General features: G+C 35.5%; 1 long non-coding RNA gene across 1 annotated transcript; it reads right to left on the bottom strand.

The window, feature by feature from the left end:
* Positions 1-1,566: 1,566 nt before the first annotated feature.
* On the bottom strand, positions 1,567-4,498 carry LOC104245778 (uncharacterized). Its single transcript, XR_011402497.1, has 2 exons — positions 4,297-4,498; positions 1,567-1,871 (listed from the first exon to the last, which is right to left on the bottom strand). It is a non-coding gene; the product is annotated as an uncharacterized lncRNA (long non-coding RNA).
* Between the last annotated feature and the right edge of the window lie 7,624 nt (positions 4,499-12,122).

The following is a 12,122-nucleotide window of genomic DNA, read 5'->3' as shown; positions in this document are numbered from 1 at the left end:
TGGTGTCAAACTACGTCGTTTGGAGACCTGGAGATGGGTCTGCTGGACCGGTTGCTTGGGCTGCTTTTTTGGGTCTCAGATGTTTAAATAGGAAACCAGCCCAAATCTATTTTAAACCAAATTGCACCCTTTTCTTTCATTTCTGATTTTAAAACACAAAACCCTAATTAAACAAAATTAAACCTCATTAATTAACACTTAAAGCAATTATTACACACATATTAAAATATTAAAAATAGGTAAAATCAAACCAAGGCAAAAAAAAAAAAACAGGGCAAAAGATGCATATTTTGTGATTTTTCTTTTAATAACCGGATTATGGTTCAACTACACACGACACACATTTTTGTGTTTGATAAAATAAAAATGAACAAGATCACAAATAACTAACAAAAATGCCACGTAAAAATCCAAAAAAAACTGTACAGCAAGACCAATTGCTATTATTTTTATTTCTTTTGGAGTGATTGTCGCGAAAACAAAAATCACGTGCTCACACCATTGACTATTAAAGAACCAAAATTTCAAACCCAAAATATTGTTTTTTTTATATAAAGATCCTTCCAAAAGTTACATTTAGCTGATTATTTGACCTCTTTTTATATTTTCTCCTTTTTCTTAGAAACTAACATGCCTTGCAATTTATTTTTCTTTTTGAATAGTCTTTTCTCTATAATTTGTGTTAGGGCTTAATCATCACAAGTATAGTAAGTAAATTAATAAAGTGTGGGTAATTGTCCAGTTGGGAAAGAATAACGGTTAATAATTAAAGAGATATCCTCCTCTCAAGGGTTGGTGGCATGTGGTCCCAAAAATAGAAGTGAGATAAAGATTTCTCAACAATTCCCGCGGAAGCATGTGATTTGGGTGGCGCTCATGTTCCTGTGCTTGGCTTTCTCTAAGAATTATTTGAGGCAAAATGTTCAAAACCACATTTCAATTTGTTCCAACCTGGCACTTACGTCCTTGTCTTTAATGGTAAATCATATATTTTATTTCTCTTTTATTTACTCATTAATATAATTAGTAATAATTTCGATGCCTTCTTGGTTACAACTAATTATGCTTTTGTTTTTGGATTTTATTGTTGTTACTTTCTAAATTTTTCAAGATTTTACCAAATAAATGAATTTAAATGTAAAAACATGGTTAGCAAAGATTCATATAACCGGCATAACTTTTTTAGTACGGAGGCTTAGTTGCTGTTAATATTGTATTATCTAAAGCTTTATTATAAGATATTGATTTTGAAGTTATAGAGCCCCACATGCTTTGTTGTAATACACAGATATATTAAGTATTATGGTCATGATATTTTATTGTGTTTTCAAATGCGTTATACGCGAGTAATATTGTTATTTTAAATTGTGGATGAGTATTACTATGTTAATTGTTGACATATTTAGAATACTAGTAGGGGTAGCCCGGACTTCGCCCGGGCCCAACTTAAAAAAATCTACATTGTTTATATTGTGTACTTCTGATTCTCACTATAATATTTCGCCATTCACTTGTCAAGATGTCTCACAAATTTTTTGATTATTTCATTATTATTTTTGGAAGTACTAAAGAGAGATATAAATAATACTATTGTAAATAAAAGTACATGTGATAATATCTGCAAAGACCCAAAAGCAAAGCGTATAAAGTTTTTTATTCTTTGTCTTCTAAAATTCAGTTTCCAACATCATATAAGTTCGTCAAAAAGTAGATCGTGCTGAGCTGTGTTGTGAACTAATTCATCAGAAAGGAAGATCGTGTGTCGCAGGCGGACGTCCAATAACGTTCGTGATGGTGCTTCAGGATTCCAATGTACCGCATCCAAAATCAAAACGAACTTGCCTAGAATGTCCGACTTCAATAATAATAGCCTGGTTGATATGCACAAGGTAGAAGACAGAGTTAAAAGGAGGATCCATGAAAATATTCATGATGACTTTTACATTGTTGAAGCAGAATCAAGTGAAACTTTCTAAAAATATTAGTAGATGAATAGCATAACTGATATACATAGACGTATTGGTAATGACTGTAGGAGCATACCAATTTACATTTGATAACTTAAGTGAACTTGGTAAAACTCTATCTCAAGAAGGTTTACCAAGATTAAGTAAATATATGCCACTTCCATTAAAATTTCATATGTAAGTCATATCTTCTCAAAAAAAATATGGAATTCTTATATGTACAAGACCTTTTAGTTGACTAGTTTGTATCTTTGTGTCAAAGGAATAAACTTTACTAATCGAACTTTCTCAATAAAGTCAATTTTTCCATAACTTGCACTAATCATGCGACTTATGCAAAACATTTGTTTGCTAAATGAAACCATCAAGACCACTTAACAATTGTCATCTAATGTTTTTCTACAATACAAATGGAAAGAAGATAGGTACAAATAGCATCTTCAGTATCTTATGCCACAGTCTAATTTCTAGCAAGTCGGAACACTATCTGAAAATAAAAATACCAACTAAGTTTATTTCTGGCCATTAAGAAATCACTGAGCTTGGAAAGTAGGTAAAGAACCCCATTCGATGTTTCAAATTCAGCAGAGTTAATTTTATACTTCAAAATTCGCTCTCCAATTAACAATATTTTTTGCAGTCCTGTAAGTAACTAGTTTATACAAAATAGTTTAGCACAAGCTAGTTACCTATTCAAGATACTTTTAAGAAATGAAGAGTACGTTGTCCAAATAAGGACACGTGCTCAAGAAATTTATTGAGCCAGTCCAACTTCAGCAACACAGAGAGAAAATAATTATATATACATAACTAAGCAACTTTAAAATGCAAGTTAAACATGTAACTAAATACATGCACAGTAATTATTCGGACAGTAAATCCAAACAAAAAATTTCAGGAAATAATTGCTGCAAGCTTTGAAAATCCTGCTCGACCAATGGACGAATAATAGTGTCCGAAAAGAATAAAATAAAATTCATTAGTTGTTTTCAAAAGAGTTGGTTGTGTAAAATAAAAAATGTTATCTCTTCCGGTGATAAAAGTGTAGAAGTGACTTCTTTATCGCAAGTGTAGTTATAGCAATAACTCTAATTCTTGCTCTAAAAATAGAAATGTGTATCGTCTCCTCCGGACTACAATTATGCACATCAACTGGCGGATTAATTAATTGGACAATAATACTATAACTACTACGACTTAGCACAATTTACGCAGTTTAGAAATAGTATTCACCGTAGGTGTTCTTTTCTCTTATATTATTTACATGATAGTAAAGCCAATCTCAATTGAAGGAACTTAAAATCTCATAGCTTGTGAAGGTAAAATTCGGCATGAGAAATAAGAAGTGATAATACAAAACTTCCAAACAATGAAGGACTAAGTCATCTTTTTTCATGTAAATACAGGGAAAAATTAAAATAAACCAGAAGCCCATTAAAAGTGTAGCCCAAAAGTCAAATCCAAGAAAGTTACAGGATCATCCATTATGAAAGCCCCAATTTTTAAAAATGATAAAACCTTCAAATACGCGGAAACCCCGATTTCTTCTTAAGCAGTTTTTTGAATTTCACAAAAATTTAAGATAAAATTATAATGAATATTCGAACAACAAGATAAAATTATAATGAATATTCGAACAACCCAACAAGAACCCTGAAACAAAACACAAGAGACACCCCTATGAAGGAAAAGAAACAACACAGTAAAACTAATCTTTTAATCATGTGATTATCTTGAGCAAATATAGAATTGCAAAAATACAATAAAAACCACAATCTCCTGTTAAACTATCCTGCAATATATAACAGAAATTGATGCGCAACATGAAAAAGATAGAAATCAGCGGAGAAGCCAAGAGAATCAAAACAAAGAGACGACGGAGATGCGGAGGAAAATCTTGGTATTGCAGAGAATTAAGTGGTGATTATCAGGTTAGCTTACGAAATTACCTATTCAAATCCATTGGTACAAGGATACCACAAGATTTTTTCATAGCACAATAACACTGTAAAGACGAAATTGCCCTCCGACAAGCAGATATGTTAATGAACTTCTAACAATCTTTTAAAGAAAGTAGAATAGCAGAAAAAATAAAATAAAGAGAACTTAGAATTCACATAAGAAATCCAAAATAAATTAATAAAAATAGAGAACAAATCAAAATCCAGCCTCAGCTTATTTTCACCTTTCTGAAATGGATCTTAAGACTAAATTGAAGAAAAGATCGCTAATTAAGCCAAAACCCCAAAGATCTGATCTTTTTGCAGAAGAAGAAAAAGTTGAACAGAAAGCATAAATAAAATAAAATGCTGGAGTAATTGGAATAAACCTGCTCTTTATGATAGATGTGAATCAGAAAAGGCTAACTGCTCTAATTTCATTAAATTATTAGGTGAGGTCTGGTGGATTTTGGGGCAATTGATGCTCAACCTGGAAGTGGGTGCTTCTAACAAGTTCTATTGAATGAGTTTTTAGCTTTGAGGAATTGGGAGTCCACGTGCTGGCAACGGCAGAAAGAGTCAGCAACTATAAGGTTGAGCTGTAAATTAATGAAATTACAAAAATACCCCTAAACAAATTAGAAAAATTTAAGGAAACACACACGTTGACGGAGAGGTGCCTTTGTTCCTTCTTCTAATAAGTAGGAAAGTAAGCTTAGACCGAATGGATTCCAAGTTAACCAATGAGGTTTTGTCACAAAAAGAAGCACTAGAAAAATTTGGTGCACATGGTTCAAACACAAGATAGTGACTAGGTTGGCAATATGATGGAGAGAAGAGAAGGGCGCGGTCACGAGCAATAATAAGGACAAGGATTGTATACGATCAAAATTGAAAGGTATGATTTTGAAGGCTTAAAATGGGCTATATGTAAGGCCCCAAAATGGTGCCATGTAGGCTAATTATAATATTTTATGTGCTGTTAACATAATAGACATCAATTGGATTTAATAAATAAGTGTATAAGTCATATAATAAGTAATGTGGGGTCCAAGGAGGGGCCTAAGTCTAAGAGAAATCGGAAAATTTCATAATGGGCTAAAATTGCAAATGAGTTTGCACAAGTCCATACTTTGAACTACCATATCTAAACATATATAAGGTTTTATATGATGAAAAATATATTATATGAAAGGTCTTCTAGTCTAGTTTCCAACGCTTCAAACGGTTTGTTATTTGGACATTCCTACACAAAGTTATGATCAAATTACCAAAGGCTGAAAAAATGCGATCCCGTGTCAGTTCTACGATCGCGAAACCATTATGCGGTTCGCATAATTGATCTGGGATCGCAAATCTGGTCGCAAATTGGACCAGTATAGCCCAGTTTTGGGTACCAATTTCGCGATGCATTTTGCGACCCACATTCTTGTTTTGCGGTCCATTATGCGACTGTAGACCTGATTTCGAAGGCTTATTTTTTCTATTTTTATAACCCGACCCCATTTTAATATATAGGCTTTGGGGTTTCATTTGGGATCATTTTCTACTGATTTTAGAGAGAGTTGAGAGCATATAGAGAGAGAAAGAGTGAAAAGGAGCCTAGCTTCATAATCACCCAAATCTTGCTCAAGCTTTCAAGAATCAAGGAAGATAACCACTTGATTGTCCTCCATCCGGATAAAGTCCTTCTTCCAAGATTTCATGTAAGAGGTTAAGGGTTAAAATATATTGTGGGAATTAGAAATAGGCCATGCATGTGGGACAAAGTCGTAGTATGTGATATTAAAGAACTAATTTGGTTAGTTCTTGTTAAAATTGGTTGAGGGAGGAAGGAATTTCCATTTTCAGACCATGTAGACTACTTCACATGTTAGGTGTTTGATGACATTCCTAAGAGAGTTACACCATGGGTAATCTTTCTAATTATTAATCGATTCCCGCTATCTTCTTATAGATTTTTATTGCTAGAGATGTTGGTGGATTGTAGAAACTTAAGGAAAGCTTAAACAAGGTATGTATGGCTAAAACCCCTTCTTCTTAGAAATTGAGCTCCCATGGTGTCTATGTAAAATTGTAAGTCCGGAATTTGATTGACATAGTATTTGTTATTTCAAAGGAATTAGTGTTGCAAGAATATATATGAAAAGTGTGTCCCAATATGTTCAATATGCTATTCTTGATAAATTGGTGATATGTGAAGAATGTGGACTATATGCTAAATTGCCAAGATTTCAAGTCAAGCTTAAATTGTGATTATTATGCCAAATCATGTGAATCTCTCTCTATGCTTACAACTTGAATTGCTCTTGTATGTTTACATTATCTTAAATTGCAAGTTTGATGTTGAAAGTGAAAGTGATGTGGAATGTGAGTTATGAAATGTGGCCTAGTGTCAAATATGGTGTGATAATTGTAGCCCTAAGTGCCTATGAATTGATACATGTGAAATAAATATTTAAATGAGATGATTAATGAGAAAGGAACAATGTCTTGGTAAGGCGGACTAGCCGATCGGGCCGTGATCGGACGCCATGCCGCACACATGGTGGTATTGTGCTGATATTTGAATTCCGGAAAGTGAGAATGAGATTGTGATTGAGGTACATGTCTCAAATGAGGCAACCTAGCCGATCGGGTCGCGATCGGACTCCGCTCAAGAAAGCGGTGGTATTGTCAATGATGATGAACAATATTAAATGCCCCAAACTAAAGCTATGGAAATTATGTAAAAGCTATGTGATTCCTTTTATTTGATGATGTGGTGATTGTTTAAAGCTTTTGTTGAATCCTTATGATTTCTTTATTCTTGTATGGTTGTTCTTTCTAGTGAGATGGTGTTTAGTTATACATACTAGTGCTATTCGATGGCACTAACGTCCCTTTTGCCGGGGGCACTACGTCTTTAAATGGATGTAGGTGGTTCCATAGCAGGCAGTGTTGGTCACAGCTAGTGACGCATCTCCCTTTCAGCTGACTTGGTGAGCCCCACTTCATTTCGGGGTCCTGTACCGATGTTAATCATGTACTTTGTATTTTGAGGTATAGCCGGAGCCTTGTTGCCGGTATTTCTATATTACTCTTCAATTGTATTTAGAGGCTCCGTAGATAGGTTATGGATGGTGTCGGGTATTGAAAATTTGAACTAGATATGTTGTTATTCGGCAGAATGTTTCCTTCGCATCTATTGATTGTAATAATATGGTAAGTATGGTTGAACTGTTAATGAAAGACAAAGATAAAAATTATCAATGTAACACTCATAAAGTAGGATTTATGGAGTTCATCTCCTTGTTACTCATAAATTAATTTTGGGTAGAATGAAACCTAATTGGCTTGCTTAGTCGGGCTTGCTCGGTTGAGCGCCGGTCGCACCCCTCGGTTTTGGGGTGTGACAAACTTGATATCAGAGTCTAAGGTTTTAAAGTGTCCTAGGATGTATCGGAGCAGTGTCTAGTAGAGTCCTTCTTATCGGTGTGTAGTCGACTACATCTATAAATTGGAGGCTATTTGGATATTTAGGAATTTCACCCTTCTTTGATACTCCAGATCGTGCGATATAGCTCAAGATAGGGAGCTGATTTCCTCTCTAAGTCTTATTCTCAAGATTAGTAATCTTGATACCATAATTGCGAAGTTGAAGCATGTAAGGAGTGATTGTTCCCACCATTGAGTCCGAAGGAGATTGCCCAAAGGTTTGTTAAAAGAATGTATTGATCCCTGGAGGGATTAGTAGAACATGTCGCTAAGGGAAGTTCTCATAAACATGGTCTTGATAAGACACTGAATCACAAAACATTGCATGCATCTACTCCTTGAACGAGATCCGTTATTTCATAAATCCACTCCGTCTGCAAAATTTCTTATATGAAATCACTTATGACATTGAGCTCTATAACCACGTCCTTGAATGGAGTTATAACTCTAGGATTAATACTTCCCACTTTCTTTCCTAAATTCTCAACAGGGGACTATATCCGATGAATTTGTTACAAAATCTTTTTATTTAAATGGACAACATCTGCTCATTTGTGCCTATGCATGCACCGTCGTAAAGTTTACCTATGTGATGTCAAGTTCCATGTAAAGCATCCCAGTGTTGCGATCCTTCTCGAGTCACTCTTTTACTCACTTGTATATATGGCTTATATGGTTTGAACAGTCATTCTACTCTTTTGCGAGTATCATCATGAAAGCTTCTCACAGTCTAGTAACATAAGAGCATACCTTAACACCTATCACATGAATGCATGTCAATCGAAATGGTCACCATGTGCATAAAGTCTCTCTGAAAATTGAGATCCTCACATCCCGTCATAGGAAGATCTTGTGTCGCCATCTTAGTATATCTTTCATGTCCATTTGGTACATCCCGCGATAAGTAGCTCACTTTGCTCCTAGTATTGTGGTTGCTCGTGGCGTGGTCGTGTATTGTAGTTGGGAGTTAATATAGCAGAAGCATGTCCAGGTCATAACAAATGTTTATTTTCTCTTTACACCTCTACAACATGTGTTAATTGTGTTCCTTAGTCAGTGAATTCATTGTGCTAGTTTTCCAACACTTGTTCGATAACCATGAGAGAACATATCCTTCTATATGTCATTGTAACACTTCCTTTCTCATAAGGACCCTTACTAGGCTCTCCGGCAAGACCAAGCGCAGCTTTGGGGGTTATCATAGCACAACGCATATTTCTCATGTTTTTCCGTCTTTTATTAGCATCTGGGTAGTTCTCAAGTCAAAATCCATGTAGAACTCATTATGAACATCTTCAAACCTTCCATGATTATTTTATACTATCTCACTGGGTTCCCACCTCACTTCAAGTTCATCAAGGGTTGATAGCATGATGCAATTTCTGAGATTGAATGATTTCCTTTCTCTAATGGATTATCTACACATGTGCTAGGCCAACGATCTGCTTATCAGTCTAACTCTCGCCTTTTTTACTTTGGGTTGACCAAGGAGCAATACACCTAGTAACACATTCATATGTCAAAGCCTTTCTCTCAGTCAAGTCTTATAGCATCTCCCAATGTGGCTGGTAATAGCTGGTTGTGTAAAAGTATGTTGTAGTGCTTTATTGTGAAGTAGAGTTGCTAAACATAATTGGATTTTTTCTAGAGCTATACATCACATGATTACATACAAAGATCTTCTTTCAAAAATTTAGCTTCTCGTAATCCCTTATATTACCACCCTTCCTAGCGGTTACAATGTAAAGAATACTTCCATAGGCTCTCTCTCACTTTCTTTGCATTTACCTTGCATCATGTGTCATTTCTCCATATTTTCCAATACGATCTTATCCCATTTTCCCGACTAGCTATCCAACTAAATGATTCGATTCAATTCACTTCACTTTTATGTACTCTACAAGCCCCCTTTTCAAAAAAAAAAGGAGACACTGGATGTGGGTAAATTCCCCTTTACTATAGACTTCTAATGTCTTCAACTCAGTTTAAGCTTGTTGGTTCCAAATGGTGCTCTTTAGTTTTGTTGCCCTCCTATCTATTTCATCTGATAACTCCCATTGTAAAACTTGTTTTATGTTTTATGGCATCAAAGAGGAAGTCTTATAGCATCAAGGATGGGGACATATTCCTTTTGTTAGAATAAATAAATATTGTTGGTACTCCTTGTAGATGTTCTTCTAACAACCATTTACCTGCTCTGCTTGTCCCTGTGACTAGATAACCTAGGTTACTTTTCCCCGATAAATTCATTAAGACGTCTCATTTTTTCAAATTTATTCATGTTGACACTTTGAGGTCTTGTTCTACACCAACTCGTAATGGTTTTAAGTATTTTCTCGCACATTGTTAACGATTTTCTAGGGCTATGTGGGCTTGTCTCATGGGTTCCAAAAGTAATGATTTCCCTTAAGTTCAAGCTTATATTGCCATGATTTCAAACCAAAGTACGTCCCCTTTTCAAAGTCTTAAATGGGTCGGATTTGATGGGTTACATGGCCTTCTGCTCACTCGGCTTCTAGGATTATTGACAACGTCATTGTCATGCGCCGGAAATTTTGCTACCTTTGGCATTCCACATCTTTAAGGAAGATAGGAGTTTTAATTGTCTTTCCTCCCAGAGCGTTACGTCAACCATTAGAACCCCTCTAACCAATACATGGTTTCACCCCTATGGTAGGATGTCCTAGCTATGTGGTTTCACTCGTGAAAGGTTGAGATTAGATGCCTTCAGATTTCTACACATATCATGAGCATATTGATTTGTAAGACAAGTTGTCGTATCTTTAGTTCTCTCATATAGGCTCAATTAACAAGAATGGTTAAGCTGTTTGAAATATGATAATCTCATAAGTGTTCAACTTCTTTTCATCCTCATGGACTTGTGGCATATATTCCTTGTGTCAGTTAACGTTAGGAGTGTCATTCAACTTCATGTATTTTGAAACCCATATCGCATTCAAGGTGTCAGAGTATTCTCATTCTTGATAAACTGATTTTCCCTGCACTTCAAGAGACGACTGGTTCATGTACTTAAATATTCCTGCTTAATGATTCCTATTGCCAATGTACAAGTTACCCCTATGCCTCATTTGTCTAATAATTGATGTCGTCACAATGGTTAACCATATCAGTATTGTTAGTATTAATTTTTGTGTCTCTTAGCATATAACCTCGTGAAATACTCTACTCAGCACATTAATGGATTCTTGAATAATTCAACCCAATCTTGAACTCTGTTGCTCCTCATTGTATTAAATCTATTGGGTATTGAAGGTTCAAACATGTCAAAGAGGGAGCATCACCGTGTGATCACATATATTTGATAGGTAATTTTTATGGTTAGTTCAGGATAACACATCTTAGCGTAATCGTTGAAGGTCATCAAAGGTTTAGTGTGGGTGTTCGCGTAGAAATTTAGAATTTATGAGGGCGAACAGGTTATTCCCAATATTTTCCCATGAAGATGTTATGTGAGTTGATAATGAAGGTTGCATAAGTGTATATCACATTAGGCCGCACTAAGAGTATGAAGTTTCCCCATAGTTGTTCTCCATATATTTTGTGTTTTCATATGTCTATGACTAAGAATGTAGTTGGAAATCCTGTGTGCATCATTTTGGTGGAAATTACTGAAGATGGAGGTAATGGATAGTTGGCCTATGAAGGGTATCTACTTGTCATCCTTGTTAGGTAAGTTTGGGGGTGGTGATTACTTCCGTGAATGAGTTATGGCGAAGTTTGTAGGTATAAGAGGCCACATTGAAGGCCGAGCGTGTTGTGGAAATAAAATATTTTCTCTTGATTGTATAGCAGTTGGTTTTGATTTGAAAGGTACCTTCTAGGTGTTATAATTTAAAAATGTGCAGTCCATGTCCAGGTATCATCGTGATAATGTAGTGCTTGTAATGCTGAGGTTCGTATTATTGATATATACATTGTGGTGCTTTGTCGAGTTGTGGATGTGTTTTTAGGATGGGTTTGGTGGTTCTCTGGCAGGTGGATAGGCCTAGTTATAAAGGAGACTCTGTCGAAATTTCTGAAAAATTTGGGAGTTAGTCAAAATTTAGGGACTTGAGGTAGGTTAGAAAAGGGATATATTATGTTAGGTGTTTGGGGAGGGCTCTACCTTTCATTCGAGGACGAATAATCCTAAGTGGGAGAGAATGTAAGGCCCCGAAAAATTTTGCTAAGTAAATTAGGATTTCGTGGTGCCATTTAGGCTAGTTATAATGTTTTATGTGCTATTAACATGATGGACATCAATTGGATTTGGTAAATAAGTATATAAGTCATATAATAAGTAATGTGGGGTCCAAGGAGGGGCCCAATTCTAAGAGAAATCAGAAAATTTCATAATGGGCTAAAATTCCAAATGAGTTTGCACAAGTCCACACTTTGAACGAGAATATCTAAACATGTATAAGGTTTTGTGTGATGAACAACCTATCATATGAAAGGTCTTTGAGTCTAGTTTCCAATGCTTCAAACCGTTCGTCATTTTGACATTCCTACACAAAGTTATGATCAAATTACCAAAAGCTAGAAAAATGCAACCCTGTGTCAGTTCTACGATCGCATAACCATTATGTGGTCCGCATAATAGATCTGCGGTCGCAAATCTGGTCTCAAACTAGACCAGTATAGCCCAGTTTTGGGTACCAATTTTGCGATGCATTTTACGACCCACATTCTTGTTTTGCGGTCCATTATGCGACCGCAGACCTGATTTCGGAGGCTT

The sequence above is a fragment of the Nicotiana sylvestris genome, chromosome 9, assembly GCF_000393655.2.
Source record: "Nicotiana sylvestris chromosome 9, ASM39365v2, whole genome shotgun sequence".
Classification (NCBI taxonomy): domain Eukaryota; kingdom Viridiplantae; phylum Streptophyta; class Magnoliopsida; order Solanales; family Solanaceae; genus Nicotiana; species Nicotiana sylvestris.
This window is presented reverse-complemented; position numbering and strand designations above follow the sequence as displayed.